Source organism: Erythrolamprus reginae, chromosome Z (assembly GCF_031021105.1).
Source record: "Erythrolamprus reginae isolate rEryReg1 chromosome Z, rEryReg1.hap1, whole genome shotgun sequence".
Lineage (NCBI taxonomy): Eukaryota > Metazoa > Chordata > Lepidosauria > Squamata > Dipsadidae > Erythrolamprus > Erythrolamprus reginae.
This window is the reverse complement of record NC_091963.1, coordinates 146,714,482-146,729,162: the sequence shown is the minus strand read 5'-3', so window position 1 is coordinate 146,729,162 and position 14,681 is coordinate 146,714,482.

Genomic DNA, 14,681 nt, shown 5'->3' with positions numbered 1-14,681 from the left:
GCAGCGGCAATGCGCGGTAGCCGGGGGGCAGCGGCTGCAAGTGGGAGCTCCAGGGCGGAGGCACCGGCAGCGTCCCGCCCGGCTGGAGCTTCCCTCTGGGGGTACCATGGCCTCTGGCTGGCTTTCCTTCTAACTCTTCATCCTCTTCACTCTCAGGTGGCAAGAACACTGGCATAGGATACCAAAACGCATCTGTCTCTCGATCTTCGAAATCTGTTATCAGCTGAGCAGGATGTGGACCAGTCACAGCAATAACCTTTCAAAGCTACAACATCACTGAAACAAGTGGCTTATGACTGTTTTTAACCTATTGCAGCATCCTCATATTCAAAATCCAGATGCTTGGCAACTGACTCATATTTATGATGGTCACACTATCCTGGAGTCATGTGGTCCCTTATGTGACCTTACGAGCAATGTCCGTGGGGAAGCCGAATTCACTCAACCGATGTGCCGCTAACTGAACCAGTGCATTGATGCACTTAATGACTGTGGCACAAAAGATCATGAAATAATGCAAAATTCACTTCACAAATGTTTCACTTGCTACCTAACAAATTGGGCCGAATGGGGGTACATCGAGAGATTCCAGTACATGTCAAGTGCCAAAATTTTAATCACACAACCATGAAACATAGAAACATAGAAACATAGAAGTCTGACGGCAGAAAAAGACCTCATGGTCCATCTAGTCTGCCCTTATACTATTTTCTGTATTTTATCTTAGGATGGATATATGTTTATCCCAGGCATGTTTAAATTCAGTTACTGTGGATTTATCTACCACATCTGCTGGAAGTTTGTTCCAAGGATCTACTACTCTTTCAGTAAAATAATATTTTCTCATGTTGCTTTTGATCTTTCCCCCAACTAACTTCAGATTGTGTCCCCTTGTTCTTGTGTTCACTTTCCTATTAAAAACACTTCCCTCCTGGACCTTATTTAACCCTTTAATATATTTAAATGTTTCGATCATGTCCCCCCTTTTCCTTCTGTCCTCCAGACTATACAGATTGAGTTCATTAAGTCTTTCCTGATACATTTTATGCTTAAGACCTTCCACCATTCTTGTAGCCCGTCTTTGGACCCGTTCAATTTTGTCAATATCTTTTTGTAGGTGAGGTCTCCAGAACTGAACACAGTATTCCAAATGTGGTCTCACCAGCATTCTATATAGTGGGATCATAATCTCCCTCTTCCTGCTTGTTATACCTCTAGCTATGCAGCCAAGCATCCTACTTGCTTTCCCTACCGCCTGACTGCACTGTTCACCCATTTTGAGACTGTCAGAAATCACTACCCCTAAATCCTTTTCTTTTGAAGTATTTGCCAACACTGAACTGCCAATACAATACTCAGATTGAGGATTCCTTTTCCCCAAGTGCATTATTTTACATTTGGAAACATTAAACTGCAGTTTCCATTGCTTAGACCATTTATCTAGTAAAGCTAAATCATTTACCATATTACAGACGCCTCCAGGAATATCAACCCTATTGCACACTTTAGAGTCATCGGCAAATAGGCAAACCTTCCCTACCAAACCTTCCCCTATGTCACTCACAAATATATTAAAAAGAATAGGACCCAGAACAGAACCTTGTGGCACACCGCTTGTAACCTGACTCTGCTCAGAATACTCGCCATTAACAATAACTCTCTGATGTCTACGCTTCAGCCAGCTGCAAATCCATTGAACTATCCAAGGATTAAGTCCAATCTTCACTAATTTATCTATCAGCTCTTTATGTGGAACCGTATCAAAGGCTTTGCTGAAGTCCAGGTAGGCAATATCCACGGCACCACCTTCATCCAACACCTTTGTGACATAGTCAAAGAAATCAATGAGATTAGTCTGACATGATTTGCCTTCAGTAAAGCCATGCTGATTTGGGTCTAATAAGTTATTGTTTTTTAGGTGCTGATTTATCCTCTTTTTGAGTAGAGTCTCCATCATTTTAACTACAACTGATGTCAAGCTAACTGGCCTGTAGTTACCAGCTTCTTCTCTACTGCCCTTCTTGTGAATAGGCACAACACTGGCCATTCTCCAATCCTCAGGAACTTCTCCTGTTAACAAGGATTGGTTAAACAAATCAGTCAGGGGGGTAGCAATGACAGATCTGAGTTCTTTAAGAACTCTGGGGTGGATGCCATCTGGACCCATTGCCTTATTTATCTTTAATCGTTCAAGTTCTTCTAAGACATCGGCTTCTAAGATCACTGGAGCTGAATCCGTACAGCTGGAAGCAATGCTATATCCCTATGCTATATCCCTATGCTATGAGGACACAAAGTGTGAGAACAGGCCATAAGTGACGGCTCAATGCTGTTACAACTGAAAAGCCACTGAACAAATAGGTTGTACGTTGATGTTCTTTCTGATCCCATCACCCTGGAGGCGGCCAAGTTCTTGTTTCCACACTTGGTGTGATAGATTCCACAAAGTAGCATTGAGATGCAGAAAATGCAGTGGATTTTATGATACAGAAAATAACAATAGATGTGAAAGGGACTTGGAGGTCATCTAGTCCAGCCACCTCACTGAGCAGGAAATCTCACACCACAAATGGCTGTCCAATCTATTCTTAAAAACGTACAATGTTGGAGCACTCAGCAATTTCTAGTGGTATGTTGTTCCACTGGTTAATTGTTCCCTTTTCAGGAAATTTCTCCATTCTAGGTTTCTTCCCTCCTTGATTGGTTTCCATCCGTAGCTTCTTATCCTGCTTTGGAATATAAGTTGACCCCTTCTTCTTTGTGGCACGCCCCACCAAATATTGGGACCTGCTATGTCCCCCCCTAGTCCTTTTCTTTAAACTAGACATACACAGTTCCTTCTTGCAATTGTTCTTTCTATATTCTAATATGTTCGAGTCTGGTTTGTTTTCAACATTTTGAGTTGGGGGACATTGCGTGTCCTTGTTAAATATCTCAGTCTTCATGTTGCCTATTCCTAGGGGGTGGGGGATTATCTATGACAACTCACCATGGCTAACTCAACAGCCAACTCCTAACAGCCAACTTGCCAAGGCCAACTCAACATGGCCAACTCCCCAAGATCAATTTAACACGGCCAACTCAACATAGCCAACTTGTCACGGCCAACTTGCTAAGGCCAACTCAACATGACCAACTCAACATGGCCAATTTTCCATAGCTAGTCAACATGGCCAACTTGCCATAGCTAACTCAACATGGCCAACTCTACATGGCCAACCTGTCATGGCCAATTCAATATAGCTAATTCAGCACGACCAACTTGACAAGGCCACCTGAACATAGCCAACTCAACATAGTCAACTTAACATAGCCAACTGGCCACAGTCAACTCAACATAGCCAACTCAATATAGCCAACTGGCCACAGTCAACTCAACATAGCCAACTCAACATGGCCAACTCAATACGACCAACTCACCACAGCCAACTCGTATGGCCAACTCGCCACATGATATCTTGTCAAGGCCAACTTGCTGCAGGACAAGAGTTACACTAATACCAGAGAAATGGTGGGATGGAATAATTGAAAAAAGGATGCAAAAAGGAGGGAGAGAAGGAACTGTGAATGACAACAATTTAAATTATGTGTTTTTTTATTGTAAAGAATTTGAATTGTTCAATTGGTCCTGTGGCAGATGGCTTCAGATGCAGGCCATTTTTCCTGGGGAGCTCTCTCACTTTGCGGAGCCTTGTGGGGCCTCCCCACATCCCATCTGGGGGACCAGAAACTGAAGCTCCGCCTTACCTTGAACGCCCGTTTATTCCTCTCTCTCCTTCCCACCCTGCCCCGCCCTTTAACTTTCTCTCTCTCTCTCTCTCTCGTCCTTGATCCCTGCTCCCCAAGGCTGGATGCCGGGCACGAGTTGTTTGGCTGGTGCCGAGAAGCAGAACTTGGTTGCCATAGCGACAGGATAACATCCTGTCTCCGTGGCAACACTTCTCAACTGAGGGGGGGGGGACCACAAGGCCGTTTCCATGGCAAAAGTGATGGGTATCTCATGCCTTCTCCCTTCCCCCCATTTCCCAAACTCAGTTCAGTTTCGGCAGTCGTGAGTCCTGGAAAGGTTGATGGAGGAGGAGAAGGAGGGGGGGTCGGGCAGGTGGCGGCGAGTTTAGCACAGGAAGGGGTGACGTTTGACTTCGGGGAGCATGAAGGAATTGGCAGCTCTGCAACAGGGCCTGCTGAGTTGCTCTGTCAATCAAACTGAGCATCCCTCTCTCTAAATCTCATCCCCGCCCCCCATCCTGTTTTCTCAAATGATTTCCATAGGAATAACTTGAACATGAATAACATAGTTGGAAGGAACTTTGGAGGTTGACTAGTCCAACCCCTTGCTCGGGCAGAAAGACCCTATGCCATTCCAGACATTTGGAGTGTACAATCTCTTCTTAACAACCTCCAAATGTTGGAGCAACCACAACCTCTGGTGGCAAGTTGTCCCACTGATCGTTTTCATGGTCAGGACATTTCTTCTTAATTCTAAGTGTTTTCTTTCATTGATTAGTTCCCATCCATTGCTTCTCATACTGCCTTCAGGGGCTTTGGAGAATAGCTTGACTCCCTCTCTTCTGTGTGGCCAATCCCACTGTTGTGGTTAGCTCTGGCCCAGCCCCAAGGAATGTGGAGGTGGATGTGAGGGAAATATCCACATGCCACAGGCCTTGTGTGTCCAATCACACTTGGCCAATAAAAATTCTATTCTATTCTATTCTATAAGCTATTCTCTTGCAATTGGAGGAGTGGAGGGCTCTTCCTCTAAAGTATCTCTGGACGCTTTCTAATGTATTTATGTCTGAAATGCACTGTGGGTTCCAGATAGATAAGCTGTATTCAAGGATTGGTCTGGTGAATGTTTTGTATACTCTGTAGTGTGAGATTACCGGAGCAGCAGCTACGTAGGGTTAGGTTAACAACTCTTGAAGCCTTTTTGGCGACGTTGTTGCAGTGGGCTTTGGCACTTATTTATTTATTTTATTTTATTTATTTATTCAATTTTTTATGCCACCCTTCTCCTCAGATTTAGGGCGGCTTGCAACGTGTTAGCAATAGCACTTTTTAACTGAGCCAGCATATTGCCCCCACAATCTGGTTCCTCATTTTACCCACCTCGGAAGGATGGAAGGCTGAGTCAACCTTGAGCCAGTGATGAGATTTGAACCGCTGACTTGGTCGGGCGGTAGGAAAGGCAAGTAGGATGCTTGGCTGCATAGCTAGAGGTATAACAAGCAGGAAGAGGGAGATTGTGATCCCCTTATATAGAGCGCTGGTGAGACCACATTTGGAGTACTGTGTTCAGTTCTGGAGACCTCACCTACAAAAAGATATTGACAAAATTGAACGGGTCCAAAGACGGGCTACAAGAATGGTGGAAGGTCTGAAGTATAAAACGTATCAGGAAAGACTTCATGAACTCAATCTGTAGAGTCTGGAAGACAGAAGGAAAAGGGGGGACATGATCGAAACATTTAAATATGTTAAAGGGTTAAATAGGGTTCAGGAGGGAAGTGTTTTTAACAGGAAAGTGAACACAAGAACAAGGGGACACAATCTGAAGTTAGTTGGGGGAAAGATCAAAGGCAACATGAGAAAGTATTATTTTACTGAAAGAGTAGTAGATCCTTGGAACAAACTTCCAGCAGACGTGGTTGGTAAATCCACAGTAACTGAATTTAAACATGCCTGGGATAAACATATATCCATCCTAAGATAAAATACAGAAAATAGTAAAAGGGCAGACTAGATGGACCATGGGGTCTTTTTCTGCCATCAGTCTTCTTCTATGTTTCTATGACTTTCAGATCTAGCGGTCAGCTTTAGTGGCCTGCAGTACTGTGCACTACCCGCTGCGCCACCTTGGCTCATAATAACTTAGGTCATTGGATATGAGTATTCCAGGATCTTGGACAGAGTGAGAGTTGTCTGTAGACCCGTTTTCCACAGGAAAAAAACACACAAACCCAGATGGGCCTGACCGACTCAATGTCACTCACTCCCACCCCGTCACATGACCTCCTCTAGCCACGCCTACCCAGCTGCCAAACCATTCTCTACATCTCTCTTCCCCTCTCCCTATCTCCCTATCTCTGCCCTACCTTACTGTTCTGCGTCAGCTACAGAATGAAAGAACGTAGCACACACACAGTTTGTTCAAACCTGTGTTTGATCAATGAATGATGACTAATGATCTTGCTTAGTAGTCGACATACACAAACGCAAATTAAAGCAGCCTTTTCTTCAAAAGTCCCCCTCCAATTGTTGATTAAATGGCATTAACAGCTAGCATAAATTCATAAAGTCCATAAAGGCGCTGGAGGTTTGATTTGATTTGATTTATTGGATTTGTATGCCGCCCCTCTCCGGAGACTCAGGGCGGCTAACAACAATAATAAAACAGTATACAAAATAATCCAATAGTAAAAACGATTAAAAACCCATTAATATAAAAACCAAACATACATACATACATACCATGCATAAAACTGTAAAGGCCTGGGGGGAAAGAGTATCTCAGTTCCCCCATGCCTGGCGGCAGAGGTGGGTTTTAAGGAGCTTACGAAAGGCAAGGAGGGTGGGGGCAATTCTAATCTCTGGGGGGGAGTTGGTTCCAGAGGGCCGGGGCCGCCACAGAGAAGGCTCTTCCCCTGGTTCCGAAGGCCCTAGGTGAACCTCTGCCTCTGGCACTAAGTCCTCACCAGACTCCTCACTGTCCAACTCGGGTGACAGCTACACAGGCTGCTGGCGCATCACCACATTGGCCTCTTCTCAGATGGGATCCGTTCAGGGGCGGATTCCCATTACGGCCGCTGTTGGTGCACTGTGCGCGCAGCTTTGGGTGTCTTGCGTGCGCACCCACGTGTCCCAGTGTGTTTTTGCTTCTGTGCACGCACATGTCTCATGAGGGGATGTGACGCGTTTAAGATGTCGGTGGGTTTTTTTAGCTTCCGCGCATGCGCAGAAGTAAGAAATCACCGAAATCTCTATTGCACGCACATCCCCTCGCAAGTTTTGCTTCCTGTGCATGTGTGGAAGCAAAAACACATTGGGATGTGTGTGTGTACACGCAAGAGACCTGAAGCTGCAAGCGCAGCACATCGATCGTTACCGGTGCACCATCCTCTACCGTACCAGTAGCCACCCACTACTGGATCCGTTACCAGCTGTATGGGCTGCTGGAGGGCCACAACACTTTCTGTATCTCTGTCCCTCTCTCTATCTCCCCCCCTCCGTTTCTCTCTCTGTCTCTCTGTCTGTATGTATCTCTCCTTTTCTCTTCCCCTCTATCACCTTTTATGTATGTATTTATTTATTTATTTATTTTATTTATTAGATTTGTATGCCGCCTCTCTCGGTAGGCTCGGGGCGGCTAACAAAAATCGAAACAGCATATAACAAATCTAATATTTCAAATAGTTAAAAAACCCTTATTAAAAAAACGAACATATCCACAAACATACCCTGCATAAATTGTATAGGCCTAGGGGGAAAGAATATCTCAATTCCCCCATGCCTGATGACAGAGGTGAGTTTTAAGGAGCTTACAAAAGGCAAGGAGGGTGGGGGCAATTCTGATCTCTGGGGGGAGCTGGTTCCAGAGAGTCGGGGCCATCACAGAGAAGGCTCTTCTCCTGGGTCCTGCCAGACGACATTGTTTAGTTGATGGGACCCGGAGAAGGCCAACTCTATGGGACCTAACTGGTCGCTGGGATTTGTGCGGCAGAAGGCGGTCCCGGAGGTATTCTGGTCTGGTGCCATGAAGGGCTTTATAGGTCATAACCAACACTTTGAATTGTGACTGGAAACTGATCAGCAACCAATGCAGACTGTGGAGTGTTGATGTAACATGGGCATACTTAGGGAAGCCCATGATTGCTCTCGCAGCTGCATTCTGCACCATCTGAAGTTTTCGAACACTTCTCAAAGCTAGCCCCATGTAGAGAGCATTACAGTAGTCGAGCCTCGAGGTGATGAGGGCATGAGTGACTGTGAGCAGTGAGTCACGGTCCAGACAGGGCAGCAACTGGTGCACCAGGCGAACCTGGGCAAATGCCCCCCTCACCACAGCTGAAAGATGTTTCTTTAATGTGAGCTCTGTATCACTCTGTATGCATCTCTCTATGTCTCTCTCTCTCTCTCCCACCCCTCTATATGTGTGTGTCTCTCTCCCTCTCCTTTCTGGTGACCTTTCCCCCTCCTTCTCCCCCTCCTCTCGCTACCTCCTGGCCATCTGTGGCTGTGGCTGAGCTACCGTAGCTTGCTTTTTTTTTAACCTCAGCCTTCCACCTCTCCTTTAATGTTGTGTCATCTTCTGGTTGCAATCATATTCTTTTGTAAGTGGTTCTGAGAATCTTTTCAGCGGGAGGATGGGAAGGCTTTAAATAAACTTCTACACAGGCTCCGTGAGACAAAAAGGAAGAGAACAGGACATAGTCTACTGCTCTGGTGGAGGAGGAAGGGCAGGAGGTAACTCAAAGAGAATTCCTCGGCTTCCAAGAGTTTTCATTTAGTGACCGTACAAAGTTACAACGGCATTGAGATACGCGGAACCCCAGAGGTGGGTTCCGCGTAATTTATCTACCAGTTCACCCAGCACCGAAAATGCTAGCACACGGCCTTCCACGCATTCATTTTGCTCACACGCACAGCTTGCATGCATAAGCGTGGCTTAGAAAACGTGGATAAATAGAATGGCATAGCGCTGGGGTGGATGAGCGCGGTCCCTCCCCCGCAGGTTGCTACTACCAGTTCACCCGAACTGGCTGAAGCCCACTTCTGCTTAGGACTCTCTTTCACAGTTACGACCCATGCAACATTCCCATGGTCACATGATCAAAATTAGGATGATGGGCTTGGCTCATGCTCATGGGCCCCCCCCCGGGGCTCTCATGCTGTTCTCCTTCATCCCATTCCTGACTCTCCTCTCCCCCGTCCGACTGTTCAGCCCCCTCCTCTGTGCTGTCATCCTCCTCCGGGCATGGAGCCAGCAGAGAACACAGCTGGTCCCTGAGCAGCCTCAGGCTGAATCACAACAGTTATGACCTATAAAGCCCTTCATGGCACCGGACCAGATCATCTCCGGGACCGCCTTCTGCCGCACGAATCCCAGCGACCAGTTAGGTCCCACAGAGTTGGCCTTCTCCAGGTCCCATCAACTAAACAATGTTGTTTGGCGGGACCCAGGGGAAGAGCCTTCTCTGTGGCGGCCCCAACCCTTTGGAACCAACTCCCCCCAGATATCAGAGTTGCCCCCACCCTCCTAGCCTTTCATAAGCTCCTTAAAACCCACCTCTGTTGTCAGGCATGGGGGAATTGACACTTTCTCTCCCCCTAGATTTATAAAATTTATGCATGGTATGTTAGTATGTATGATTGGTTTCTAAATTGGGGTTTTTTAAATTAACTTAAATATTAGATTTGTTTACATTGTATTATTATTGCTGTGAGCCGCCCCGAGTCTGCGGAGAGGGGCGGCATACAAATCTGATTAATAAATAAATAATAAATAATAAACAGTTGCAGGGTCCAAGGGGGGGCGGCTTCCTAGTGATCCCTTTTTGTGAACATCCGATGAACAAAATCAACATGCCAGCTGGATTCATTTGATGGCGACTAACTGAAGCACTTCTCTTAACAACGGCGGCTTGAAAACGTAGTAAAAAATGGGGTGAAATTCAATGTTAGGAGTGCCGGGCTCAACCGTGGTCATACGGTGAGGGCTACCCATTATAAGATTCGTGAGGGTGAGATATACCGTTCAGGAGTTGGTGGGGGAGCACATTTTCTGGCTGAGTATAGTAGGTGAAGGGCAGAGGAACGGAGAGGCAGTAAGGCAGGGATGTCAAACTTGATTTAATTGAGGGTCGCATCAGGGTTGTGTTTGGTGGTGGTGGGCATGGCCAGCTCGACATCACTCGTGCATGCAGGGCTCGGGGTGGGGGGTAGAAATCCACTATTGCTAGTACAGTGTTCCCTCGATTTTCGCGGGGGATGCGTTCCGAGACCGCCCGCGAAAGTCGAATTTCCGCAAAGTAGAGATGCGGAAGTAAATACACCATTTTTGGCTATGAACAGTGTCACAAGCCTTCCCTTAACACTTTAAACCCCTAAATTACCATTTCCCATTCCCTTAGCAACCATTTAGATTATTACTCACCATGTTTATTTATTAAAGTTTATTTTTTAAAAAATTATTAAAGGCGGACGAAAGTTTGGCGATAACATATGACGTCATCAGGCAGGAAAAACCCTGGTATAGGGGGGGGAAACCACAAAGTATCTTTTAATTAATGTTTTTGAAAAACCGTGGTATAGGGGGGGAAAGCCGCAAAGTATTTTTTAATTAATATTTTTTTAAAAAAAACGTGGTATAGGCTTTTCGTGAAGTTCGAACCCGCGAAAATCGAGGGAACACTGTAGTTTGTTTTGCTAGTACTCTGCCAGCTTCCCCCACACCCGGCTTCATTTTTGGCCCTCGCAGCCTCCTGCACTCCTCCGCCAGCGAAAAGGGACTCCACGCACAGCCCTCCTGAGCGGCTGTTTTTGCTGGCAAGTCACCACGGGCCGCTCCTTTGCAGTTTCCGTGGGCCAGATCTGTGGGTCAGATCTAAGTACCCCGCACACTAAATCAAGGCCTGCATTCAACCCACGGGCCTTGAGTTTGACAGCCCTATAGTAAGGAAAACACCACGGGGAAAGTAAAAAGTAGCAAAGCCTGGAGGGTTAGAAGTGTGGGAAGGAATCGATGCTCTTTGTTGCAGGTGCTGCTTGCCGAGAACGGGCGTGGGAGAAGGATGACATCCGTCACCCGTCATCCCATCTCTGCTACTGATCTGGGGAGACTCGGCTTGCATCTTGAAAAGATTCCTTCTTGACTGCCTGGATCGTCACCTTCTCGTCTCTCTTGTGTTGTCCCTCTTCGGCAACGGCGACCGGTTCTATGAAGAGAGATTTTCCTGTGGACTTGGGGGCTGACGTGGTTTTATGTAACCTGTAATCCCAGGATGGAGCTTTGCTTGTTTGCATGGCCCATTTTCTGCCATGCTGCAGCTAGGGTGCCAGTTGGAGACCCCTAATGTAGATCTTTGGTTCTTGAGGGCTGTAGACATCTTGATAACTACTAGATAGTGGGGGAGATCTTCTGTGCCTCTTGGTGGCTTTCCAAGTATCATCTAGATCAGTGATGGCGAAACATAGAAACATAGAAGACTGACAGCAGAAAAAGACCTCATGGTCCATCTAGTCTGCCCTTATACTATTTCCTGTATTTTATCTTACAATGGATATATGTTTATCCCAGGCATGTTTAAATTCAGTTACTTTGGATTTACCAACCACGTCTGCTGGAAGTTTGTTCCAAGAATCTACTACTCTTTCAGTGAAATAATATTTTCTCCTGTTGCTTTTGATCTTTCCCCCAACTAACTTCAGATTGTGTCCCCTTGTTCTTGTGTTCACTTTCCTATTAAAAACACTTCCCTCCTGAACCTTATTTAACCCTTTAACATATTTAAATGTTTCGATCATGTCCCCCCTTTTCCTTCTGTCCTCCATACTATACAGATTGAGTTCATTAAGTCTTTCCTGATACGTTTTATGCTTAAGACCTTCCACCATTCTTGTAGCCCGTCTTTGGACCCGTTCAATTTTGTCAATATCTTTTTGTAGGTGAGGTCTCCAGAACTGAAACGTTTTTGGTTCATGTGCCAAAAGAGTGTGTGTGCATGTGCTATTATGTACGCATGTGCCCAAATCCATTCCCTCCACCCACGCATGAGCAGCCCCTTGCACTGCCCCCTGTGCATACACACAACCCCCCTGCGCATGCACACAGTCGTCACTGAAGCCTGGGATGGTGAAAAAAATTGCCAAATGGGAAAAACTGACTTCTGGTTTGCCCATTGTGCTGTTTATTGCTCTCCAGAGGCTTCAGGGAATCTTCATGAAACCCCGAAACGTGAAAAACAGCACAACAGGCGAATAAGAAGTCCATTTTTCCAAATTTCTGGTTTGCGGGTTGTTGTGGTTTGCTCTGGCCCAGCTCCTGCCCCAAGGACTGTGGATGTGGGGGAGGCATCCACATGCTGCAGGCCTGTTTTGTCCCCGGTGGAATCTGCTGATGAAGGCTCCTCTGACCAAGAAGACATGAGTGACAGGGAGGAGGAGAGTGTGGCAGACAGCTCAGAAGGAGATCAATTCTCTAGCTCCTCCTTGGATTCAGAACAAGAGTTAATGATACAGCCACGCATGCGGAGAGCGATGCATAGGCAGCCACAACTGAGAGATTATTATCAAAGAAAATGAGGCCATCTGTGGTTGGGTGGGACTGTGGTAATTAGTGAGGCTGCTATAAAGAGCAGCCTGCGGGTTTGGCCATTGTGGAGGATTATCTGATCCTTGTGTTTCGTGACTGCTTTACTGACTTTGACCTTTTGTGTGCTGATTTTTCCCCGCTTTGACACTAAAACAGAGCAAAGTGTGTTTCACTTTGTGAAAAAAGAAGGACTGTGAATTGCCTCACAGCTGCAAGCTAAGTATCACAGAACTGATAAGAGACTTGTACAAATTACCAGTTTGGTTGGAGACCAGTGCTCTTTGCTACACTAACAGAGGGCTTAGTTTAAGTGAATTTTCATTATAAAGAACATTGTTTTGAATTTTCAAACGTGTGTGTTTCTGAAATTGTATCTGTGTATTTTTGGGAGGATTCTACCAGAGAGCTCGACAGAACACGGGTTGGCCATTTTTGGCACTCTGGGGCTTAAGGGAACCTTCCCTAAAGCCTCCTGAGGCATAAAAAGACCTTCCCCAAGGCTGAAAAACAGCTGATGATCAAAGGCCTGAAGACTAAGACCAGTATCGGGTTCTTACCAGTACAGATGAAGACACTGTACTGGTAGTAAAAGTAGAACTGCGCACACAGCTTTGGATGTCTGGCATGTGCGCACGCGTCCCAGTGAGATTTTGCTTCTGCACATGCACAGGAAACAAAATCTTGTGAGGGAATGCACATGTGTGTGAGATTGCAATGATTTTTTGCTTCTGCACATGCTGAAATCTCTTTCTCTCATGCATCCCCTTGGGCAATTTTGTTTCCTGCCAATGTGCAAAAGCAAAATCTCGCTAGGTTGCATGTGAGCGCATGCTAGGGACCCAAAACTGTTTGTGCAGTGCACTGGTAGCAGTGTTCCCTCTAATTTTTTGGGGGGGTGGGCGGAAAAGTATAGTGTCTGAGCGGCAGTCCCTTCGGGACTGGGCGGCACTCTTTCCCTCTCACTCTTTCTCTCTCGGGTTCTGGGCAGGTTTGAAAAACTCTGAGTTGATGATGATTTTTAAGTGAGCCCTTGCTCACTGCTCAGCTTAGAGGGAACTATGACTGGTAGTGCCAGTAGCGGCAACACCCGCCTGATTAAAATGTGGGAAGAACGGCTGTGGGATTTGTGTTTGGCCAATCTAGAGAAAAGAAGGACTAGGGGTGAGATGATAGTAGTCTTCCAATATTTGGGGGGCTGCCCCAAAGAAGAAGATGTTGGATAACCATTTGTCTGAAGTAGTGTGGAGTCTCCTGTATAAGCAGAAGGTTGGACTAGAAGACCTCCAATGTCCCTTCCAACTCTGTCGCTATTATTAAGAGCAGGTCAGGCTATTCTCCAAAGCACCAGAGGGTAGGACAAGAAACAACGGTTGGAAACTAATCCAAAAAAGAGAAGCAACCTGGAATTAAGGAGAAAACTTCCTAACTGTTATAAAGACAACTAACCAGTGGAACAGCTTGCCACCAGAAATTATTGGATGTGTGGGCATGCCCAACTTTTTATTTTATTATTTATTTATTTATTTATTTATTCTTTGTCCAATATACAATACATATGGAAGAGAATAGACATTAAGTAATATATATAACGATAGAAAGTAAAAAGAAGAGAAGTAGATGGGAGGGAGAGAATATATATGATATAAGAGATAAGGAGAGAATATATATGATATATATATATAATAGATAGATAGATAGATAGATAGATAGATAGATAGATAGATAGATAGATAGATAGATAGATAGATAAGAAGAAAATATATATGATATATGAGATAAGGAAAGACAATTGGACAGGGGACGATAGGCACATCAGTGCACTTATATACGCCCCTTACTGGCCTCTTAGGAACCTGGAGAGGTCAATCGTGAAGAGTCTAAGGGAGAAGTGTTGGGGGTTGGGAATTGACACTATTGAGTCCGGTAATGAGTTCCACGCTTCGACAACTTGACACCACTCACTGGGTGTGGCCAACTGTGTGGGTGTAGCCAGCTTGACACCACTCCCCAAACTGCTGGCATGTTTCCTCTTTGCATTGGGTAGACCAGGCCAAAGCCATGCTGGCCTAGATGTTTCCACTTCACATTGGGTAGACCAGGCTGAGCCATGTAGGATATCCCTTTACATTTTCCAAGATCGCCCCGTGGGCTGGATCTGGCCACATCATGGGCTGGATTCAGCCCACAGCCCTTGTCTTTGACATTCCTGGTCTAGACAGTCCCTTATCTGAAATTGTTTAAGTTGTCCTGCTTGAGCAGGGAGCTGGATTAGAAGACCCCCAAGGCCCCTTCCAGCTCATTCATAATATTCTATTCAAGAATGACACGATGTAATAAAAAATGGCTTTAATTGAAAATAAGGGCACACAAT